The following is an 8,955-nucleotide window of genomic DNA, read 5'->3' on the forward strand; positions in this document are numbered from 1 at the left end:
ATATGTACCACTACTGCCCTTGTCCCACGGCTGGCAGTATGTATAAATAAATTAACATAATGCGCCACTGCACGTGGCGCATGCCTCTCGCGGCCCTTAGAAGCAAATAGCGGCGATACACTGAAATGGGCGGCCTAGTCCCCCTAAATAAGCTACGCTTCAGAGTAACGACCCTTGTCTATATTATGACTTAAAATCATGGTTGCCAGTTATCTGAAGCTTTTTCTGAAATCAAAAGAAGCTCTTGACATCTTGTAGATTCAGAGATGGGGAACAATAAAGAAACGGACGAAGACAACAAAATCTCAAACGCAGCTGAAATTTATTGATTTGAGCACACCAATAAATAGACCTAAGAATAGAATATCGGCACATCGACCAATAAATAGACCTAAGAATAGAGTATCGGCACATGGACTTCCAAACACATGGACTTCCATGTGTTTGGAAGTCCATGTGCCGATACTCTATAGAAGGTATTCACTGGACGCCATACTTGAGGGCGATGTTTAGAGCGCATGCTCAGAACGGGCTGCCATTAATAGCCTGCTAAGACCGGCAACCTTGGTGGTGCTGAATGCACGCTCCAAAAGGACTGTGGAAGCTCGCCATCAGCACGCGCTCAGCAGCAGCGCACACGGATATGGCCGCCAGTGAATACTCCCTATAGAGAATCGGCACTCTGTTCCCCGACATTGTTGTGGGCGCCGCCACTTTGTGCTTGTGCAGAGCAGACGCAACTGCCGATCTTCATGATTAAAAACTGCGACTTCCTCAGCATTAGATTCGATGTTAGGAAGTTCATGCTCACGAACTGCTTAAACATTTGTGGTAAACGAAAAGAGTTTCATTGTAAGCAACGATAGAGTGCGCTTATAAGCGCAGCTCATTTAGTGGCTCTAAGGAGGCCCTTGGAAGTGAATGGCGGCGGAGCACTCGCTCGTGACACGTGTCTTGCGCGCTCCCACAACGATGGTTGCTGGTACTCGCAAGAAACGCCAAGCGTGAATTTGGTCAAGGGGCTTTAAAGTGAGGATCGTCGAAGCGCCCCCTGGTGAAACTGCGTCTCAAAACTTGGTACCATCATAGCGGGGGACTGCTTACACGTGCCCTCGGGCAAAGAAGGCATCTGGCAGAGCCACGCTCCAACGGCTGTTCCTTTGCTATCACTGCACAAAACATGCTTGATGAAGTGAGGCGAGCTGCAAGGTGCGTTTGCACCTGCACAGTGCTCAGAAGTAACTATTCAAATCGTTGCAGCCTCGAGTGCTACATGTTCCGATTGGTTACTGCAGGAAGTAATCATAACGACACTCTTTTCACAGGGCCGATAGAGTCCAGCTTATAATCACAGTGCCTCAACCTCTCAATGATGCGCGAGCACAAACGCGCGTCCTTCGCCTCCTTCGCGTGCTCTTGCACCTGTAGAGTTGAAAGTGCTGCGGAAGCTACCCTTGACAGCGTAGCACAAAAAGTTGATGCTGAGTATCGAGCACCGTTAAAGTGGTACGTCAATCCGCGGTAGCTTTAATCAACCCATACAGAGCAGATGTTGATCAGCACTCTGCAAGGCGCAGAACTCACCGCAAAACTTAAAAAAAAAAAAAAAACGTATACTTTATTGAGTCGATCGTTTATCAAAAAATAAAAACACGAGGAACGAGGTTTGAATAATTCTACATTTTCCCACATCGTTAGCACTGGATGTGGCTGCCGGGTCCCGGCTGTCACTGGTCATCGCCTGAAATAGTGAAGAGACATTGGGCCGAAATCGCTGCTGTCGCTACGTTGATGCTCTACGAAATGTATGAGCCGTTTAGCGCAGGGGTTCCCACTCAGCGAAGGATGGGAATTCCAACCTTGCAACGGTCTGCATACCTTTATCTTATACACACAAGAACGACTCCCGTAAATTCGAGTCGTTCTTGGGTGTAAAAGACGGGCTCCGGGTGAAGAAGAGAAGAGGCACCCACAGAACTGAAGCTTACTCGAGCGTACGGTCGACGCATACCTTCAACGACGCTGCGCAGGTACCAAGACCTAAACACTGGGGCTGGGCACTTTATCGATTAACCTACCGATTAATCGATTAATTCTAAGAAACAAATAAAAAAGTAAAACGCCGACGCTTTCACCACGCAGACGTGGACAAGTATACACTTGTGGGAAGAAAACCTTTAGTCGAAGACCTAAAGTAGACTGTGGGGCTGAGATTTGTCACTCCAGACAAGTGGAGAAGGTTATACGTGTCCCAGCCACTCCAACGCCGTGCGAGTATCTGTTTAACATAGCAGAGAATATTGTTACGGCGCCCGGAACGCGTATCCGGCTGCATGGTGTGTTTAGCGTCCTTTATTCCGTCCACGCATGAAAAGTGGCCCCTAGGCGGCAACAAATGACGCCACAGAAGCCAATGTTAGAGTGAGCGCAACCCAAATCCTGGAGAGCGTTTACAATTTAATGGCAGCGCCTGGGGGAGAGGATTGGGATAGGATATGCGCCAAAGTTGCCTGCGCGAGAACAGACGACCGCTCTGTTGCCCCAAAAGCCTTTCCTCCTCTCGCCTCCCATTGCAAGCAACGAACACCTTGGCGTAGCCTTTCTCGCTTCTTTCTCGCTCCGAGAATTGCAAACGTCGAGAGGAGAAAGCAGGGTTGCCAGACGAGCAGCAGCGTCCAAGATGGCAAAATTTACAAATTGGAACCTATCCGAACAAAACTGGTGGCTATAGAAAAGTAATCATTTATACCTTGCGTAAATTATTCTAGCACTTAATGGGCTCTTATGACCTGAGTTAGGAAATAAAATTACCCTTTGCCCCGTAGACTCCCAGCAAAATTTAGCAATTAAATGGCGTTTATATCCCGTGATCCCCGCTCAAGCACTATCGCCTACCCTAACTAGAGCCTCCCTATGCCATGCTGTTGGATGTCGCGATCCTGACGGTTGGTCGTAGCAATGTTGACAGAAAGCACGAGCAAACGTGGGCGTCGCTGTTGTCGTGGCGTCCCAACTACTGGCTGTCGAAGTTTCCGCGCACTCTTAGAAAAAAAGGTCTCGATAGTCCTCCCTAAAGAGAGGAACGCTCTTGTAACCTATGCAGTGTTGGAGGTAACGCGTTACTAGTAACGACGTTACTGGTAACGCGTTACATTTTTCGCTAACGCAGTAACGTACTCGTTAGTATTCTGAATGACTAACGAGTAAAGTATTTCTGTTACTTTTTTACGTATCGGCTGTCAAATTTCGTTACTCGTTACTTTTGACCAAAACTAGTGAAATCCTGCACGAGCTTATCTCAAAATCCTTCACCAGCTTATCGCTGCACGGAACCAGCATCCGTCACAGTAAAGTTAAAAAACCACCCACAAGGCTTGAACGAATGACTGCGTTACAGCCTCCTCCCCTCCCCCCTCTCCCCCCCCCCCCCCCTGCTTTGTGCAGCAGAAGTGGACAGCGGGGGAGGGGGTGGGGGGAGACGTGGAGAGACATCCGTTTGCAACAGTGGACAACTAGTGGCGAAGCGATTTGCTCATTTTTCTAGTTACAAAAAAAGAAACATCCTTTGTGGAATATTTTTACCCTCGCTCTCCCCCTCGCTGCCTGAAAGTTCCTGACCCACTTTTGTACACAGAAGAATCTTTCGCTTGATTAGTCTTTAATTCCCTAAGGTCATGATAAAAAAAAAATTTAACCTGGAAACCTTTTTTTTAACAGAAAAACTAAGAGCTACTGCTGGTAAGAGGCAGCAAGTGATTATAGCCAGTATGCTGGTAACCGGTGCCCTGTTCCAGATAGTGAAGTAAATCAGTCTCTGGTAATTGTATGAACCGGACTGTTACTAAAACCGGCGTGCAGATGAGGGGTGTTGGTTGGCTGGTTGTGTTCCAGCAGTCCTCATTCGCATGCTGTAGTTTATAAAAGCCGATTGACTAACATCTCCGACTCATTCTGCGCGTGAGATGAGCATGAATAACGAAAGTCCGTCGCCATGGCCAGCAGGTCTGAATGAAATGTATCAACTAAAGTAGACAGATTCAGGTAATTTACAGTTTCAATGCCTAATCTGCATGCCGAAAGTTAAGCTGCTTCGCGCATCAAAACACTATGAAACCACTCTGTAAATTTTTATCTTTATCCAAGCTTGTTAAGGAGGCTTATCATACATCTCTGCCAAACATATGTACTCGAACAGAAAAGTAACGTAAAAGTAACGTTCGTCATTTTTGAAAAGTAACGGTAACGGTATATCGTTACGTTTGTAAAAGAGTAACGTAGCTCGATAACGCGTTACTTTTTACCAAACTAACGAGTAACGCTATTTCGTTACTTTTTTTTGGTAACGGGCATAACACTGTCCTTTAGAAAGGGAAAAACTTTCGTCCTGAAAGCAGGGTAGCAAAGTTCCTCCGTCGCCTGCATCTCATTAGGGTGGTCCCTAATCAAGCGAATCGAGCTCCATGAGGTTTAACGAGGACGCTACGTCTATTGTACGGGACGAGAGGAGCAGCAAATAAAAGCGTAACACGAGCTTTCTGCTATCTGTATTTATTTCCGAAGCCAGCTTCCCCCCGCAGGTAAAAAAACTTTGCGTTTCCAAAGCATTTACTCAGCCTTCTCATCGTGAGCACTGCGATGTTAAACGGAGACAAACGATATACCCAGTTACTTCGTGCACTTACGTCTTACCTTTGCTATTCCTCGAGCCACAATTCCTTTGTCAACCACACATCACGGAGGAGTGATAAACCATTCGCGAAAGCAAAAGCCGCTCTGAAAAGAGCAAATTCAAAGCAGCGGTGGCACGGTAACCAGAAATTATCGCGACGCGTAAAGACACCAGATAGCAGGGTCAAGCAGAGTAATTTCTAGTAGCTAAGCTAGGTGTCACTAGGTACCGCCCAATTCTTGTTCTACAAAAATAGTTTTATTTGCTCACGCCGCCATTGCGCTTCGGGTCCCTTCGGGGACCTTTCTTATAAACATATGTAGGTGCATTACGCATACTACAAGCATCAGCTGAACACAGGCACGTGGCCAGGATTTTGATTCGGGGGGGGTGCCGACAATGACAAAATGCTGTATGAGTGGGAGGGGGCAGAGGAGGCCCCAGCAAAATGGAAGATTTGGGGGGGGGGGGGGGGGGCGAAATCTTCCATTAGCGCCGTTGCATCAACGGCCACTTGGAGGCCATTTCGAATTGCGATCAAGTTCTTCAAGCGTCCGACGCAACAAATAGCAACATCATCCGCGTATATGGCCATTCTTGTACGGAGATTGGAGTGTACTGTTGGTAAGCAACAAGGGAGGGTAGCCATCGCTATGTTGAAAAGTATGGGGCTCAACAAGCTGCCTTGAGGAACTACTCAGTCTGTTGGACGTGGTGAGCTGAAAGCTTCAGGTAATTTGACGCGGATGGTTCGTCCGGAAAGGAACGCTTTGATAAAGGAAAGAATCCGTCCACCAATTCCGAGTAGCTTCCACCGGTGGATAATGGTGAAGTGAGTGAGAGTGTCAAATGCACGACTGATGTCTATAAAGACACAGTGTACCATCTTCCCTGTAGCTTTTGCCTCCTCGAAGGTTGACGCGAGATCTCCAATGGCATCGCCGGTGCACCTTTTTGCTCGAAAACCTGCAAGTTCTGGTAGAAACGCATTTATCTTATCCAACAGCCAGCTGAGACATCGAAGGACCATCCGTTCAAGTAGTTTGCCTACACAACTTGTAAGTGAGACTGGTCTGTAAGACGACGGCAGCGCGGCCGGTTTCCCTTCTTTGAGTATTGGGATGATGGTTGACTTCTTCCATGCGTTTGTAATGATGCCGGTTATCCATACGACGTTCAGATTTTCAAGAACTTCAAGGTAATAGGCAGGATCGACGTTTCTGAGCGCTTGGTAGGTTATACCATCCAGTCCTGGAGAACCCTTTTTGTTACACTTGTGAAGGGCTTCAGTGAGCTCCGCCAGAGCGAAATCGGAATGGCTCGCCAACAGTGCCTCGCTGTTTTGATCTTCGATGAGTGGAACTTCAGGTAGTCGTCCTAACTGTTCCCGGTACTGTAACGGAGTGGATGACTGCCGAGAAATTTCTTCCGCTAACACCTCCACCACCACTGTCATGGGCAACCGGACTCGATTGCAATACCTGCAATGGGATGACGCGGCATTTTCGCACCGGCGAGGGCTCGAGCGAGTCTCCAAGCACGTCTGCCACCACCAGCACAACCGAGCGATGCGCATCCTTGTCTCCATTGCCATCTTTGAAGTTTTTTCGTATGTTTTCTAAATTTGGCATCAATCCGGTTGTAGTGCGTCCAGTCCCATGAGGCCTCGGTGCTAAGTGCCCTTCGCTGTGCCTGTCTTCGGGCTGCGCGGAGTTTTAGCCATTCCAAGTCAGGCGCAGGACATGTAACGGGCACCGTGACGGAGCGCGTGGCAAGTCGCAGGCACCCCGCAGTACAAGATGTTAGATCTTCAAAGTTGTCACTCTCAATGGCGGAATCAACATGCTGACGAAATAAGTCCCAGTTCGTCACCTTACAGGCTTTTAGGTTTTAGGGGCTTGTAGTTGGGATGTGTCACTGATAGGCACGTGGTCACTTCTCTCTGTGTCGGGTCAAGCCGTCCATAGCCCAAATATTTCGGACAACATTAATGTCACGTCGATGGTAGTGGGGCTGAGCCTTTTCCTACGAAATGTGGAGGACCCATCGTTTAGAGCTCGAAGTTGAATTTCTGCCATGGTATCCTCTAGCTGTCGTCCTCTGGCATCCGTTCGTCTACCACCCCAAGCCTCGTTGTGCGCATTAAAATCTCCGCCGATGCTGAGCTGGCCGCGGCTTCTCTTTTTAATCTTTATCGGCGCTTTCGTGTTCCAGACTCCGTGTGGCGTGATATAAGCTGAGACAATCGTTGTTTCGCATCCTTTTATTCGAACAATCACGCCGGAGTACTCCACCATGGCCGAATTCAGGTCCGAAAGGTCTATAGGGTTATGATACACACCATTGCGTACAAGTATCGCCACTCGTGACCTATCATTTGGTTTTATGGGGGCACTGTGGTAGAACACATATGGAGAAATGTGCTCATCTCCAGGTACGACATTCGTTATTTGAGGAGCCAGGACGTCAACACGCTCAGTTTTCAAAGATTCGCGCATCCCTGGTAGGCGCGTGCGCCGCCCATTTACGTTTCACTGAAGAATGGTTGGTGGCACTGGACTGCCCCTTTGTTGACGAGTGCTATTCTTTTGGCGAGATATTGGAGCTGTTTGTCTGATCAAGGTCTTCTGTCCGCGGCGTCGCATATTTGCGTCACTTGGTTCCACTAGCATGCCCCCAGAAGGGGAAGCATTGCCTGCAAGATGGTAGCAATTGCTCGGGCCCACGAGGCTTCAAATTTAGACAATATTGCCAGGGATATGTTTGCAACTGTTTTAATAATAGAGACCCAGGCGGGTGTTGTTGCGATGGGTAAGCCTTAAGTCTCGTCGCTTTCTTTCCTTTCAGTGCTTCGTTTTGTTGTATGACGCCTTCGACGCCTGCGAGGAAGGCTGCTGCGTCGACGACATTGGCCTTTCGTCACTAGGGACATCATTTGGTAGTACTTTATGATAACGATATAATTTCTGACGGTCCTCAGCGACGACAGAAGCGTAGCTTTTGGCGCCTGCATTAGAGATCGTTGGCCCTGATTCATCTTGTATTATGATCTCAGCGGTGCTAGACCTTTCTCTCTTTTGGGGATCCAATACTGACTTCGTTTCGCGGAATCCCATTGAATTCTTCTTGGAACAGACTAGAATGTCACGCTCTTTATTCCATTTTGGACAGTCATGTGATGTGGCTTGGTGCTTTCCACTGCAGTTGGCGCATTTTACTGTCGTGAACCGACATTCAGCATCCGTCCCGTCATGGTGTTGCCCACAACGGCAGCAAATCTTCGGACGTTGGCAGGCGACTCTCTTGTGGCCAAATCCGTTATAATTGCGACATTGTAACGGTCTGTCTGTGAACGGCGAGACTGCATAACGGACGTACCCAAGCACGTATCCTGCCAGCTTAGGATTGAACCCAGGGATCCTGGGTTCAATCCCTACCCCTGCCCGTTTCGATCTGAATGAGCATCGTACCGGGGAGCGGTCGTGTATCACTACTGCGTGGTGCACGTTAAAGACCCCAAGCTAGCGGTTGTACTGCACTGGCTAAGTTGCTCATCAACAGCGAGTGACTCGTCGCAACTTTGAAATGGCTGACCAACTAAACGCTGTATAAATATCCACACAACCTCAATTATTACTCCATGCTCGTGCCTAGCCAAAAAAATAGTGTCGGAGGCGAGCGTCCCCTCGTGGCGTTTGGCTGCAACACGATGGCAGACCGGCCGCAATGGGAGAGCGATCAGTGCTCTGATCAGTGCTCTGGTCACCCGAGGAGCAGCCTTCGAATCGTCATCTTCGAGTTCTCTGATCAGAAACTAACAAGAAAATTCCGTTTGTTGCCCCACAGCTGAAACGTACCGCTGGAGGCGTGACTGCTCTATCTCCTCCCCAATAGCCGAAGTCAGTGGAAATAACTTTAAAGAGACCTTCTGGGAGCTCGGAAGTGTCAGTTGACGTTTTTCAAAGAGACTTGGCTTCTAATGTCAGGACGCCCTGGATTATCAGTGAGCGAAAATAAAAAAGGCAGCTCTTTGAAGACCTGAACCCACGAAGCCTATTAAGTCTCGCAAACGCTCTATAGCAAATAAGAAGCCTGTGACCGTCCATGAAGAGAAAAATGATCTGTAACAACGAAAAACCAGCAAGGGAGCAGTTTACTTCACGTATCTCCGTATTGGAGAGGAAGAGAAAAAAAAAAAGACGGGGGGGGGGGGGGGAGTCGTCACAGTGTCGTGTCCATCCATCACATTACGCACGTGAGCGGCGCCCGAAGGTCGGCCAGATCGG

This window comes from Ixodes scapularis, unplaced genomic scaffold, assembly GCF_016920785.2.
Source record: "Ixodes scapularis isolate PalLabHiFi unplaced genomic scaffold, ASM1692078v2 PGA_scaffold9__187_contigs__length_104089568, whole genome shotgun sequence".
Taxonomy (NCBI): domain Eukaryota; kingdom Metazoa; phylum Arthropoda; class Arachnida; order Ixodida; family Ixodidae; genus Ixodes; species Ixodes scapularis.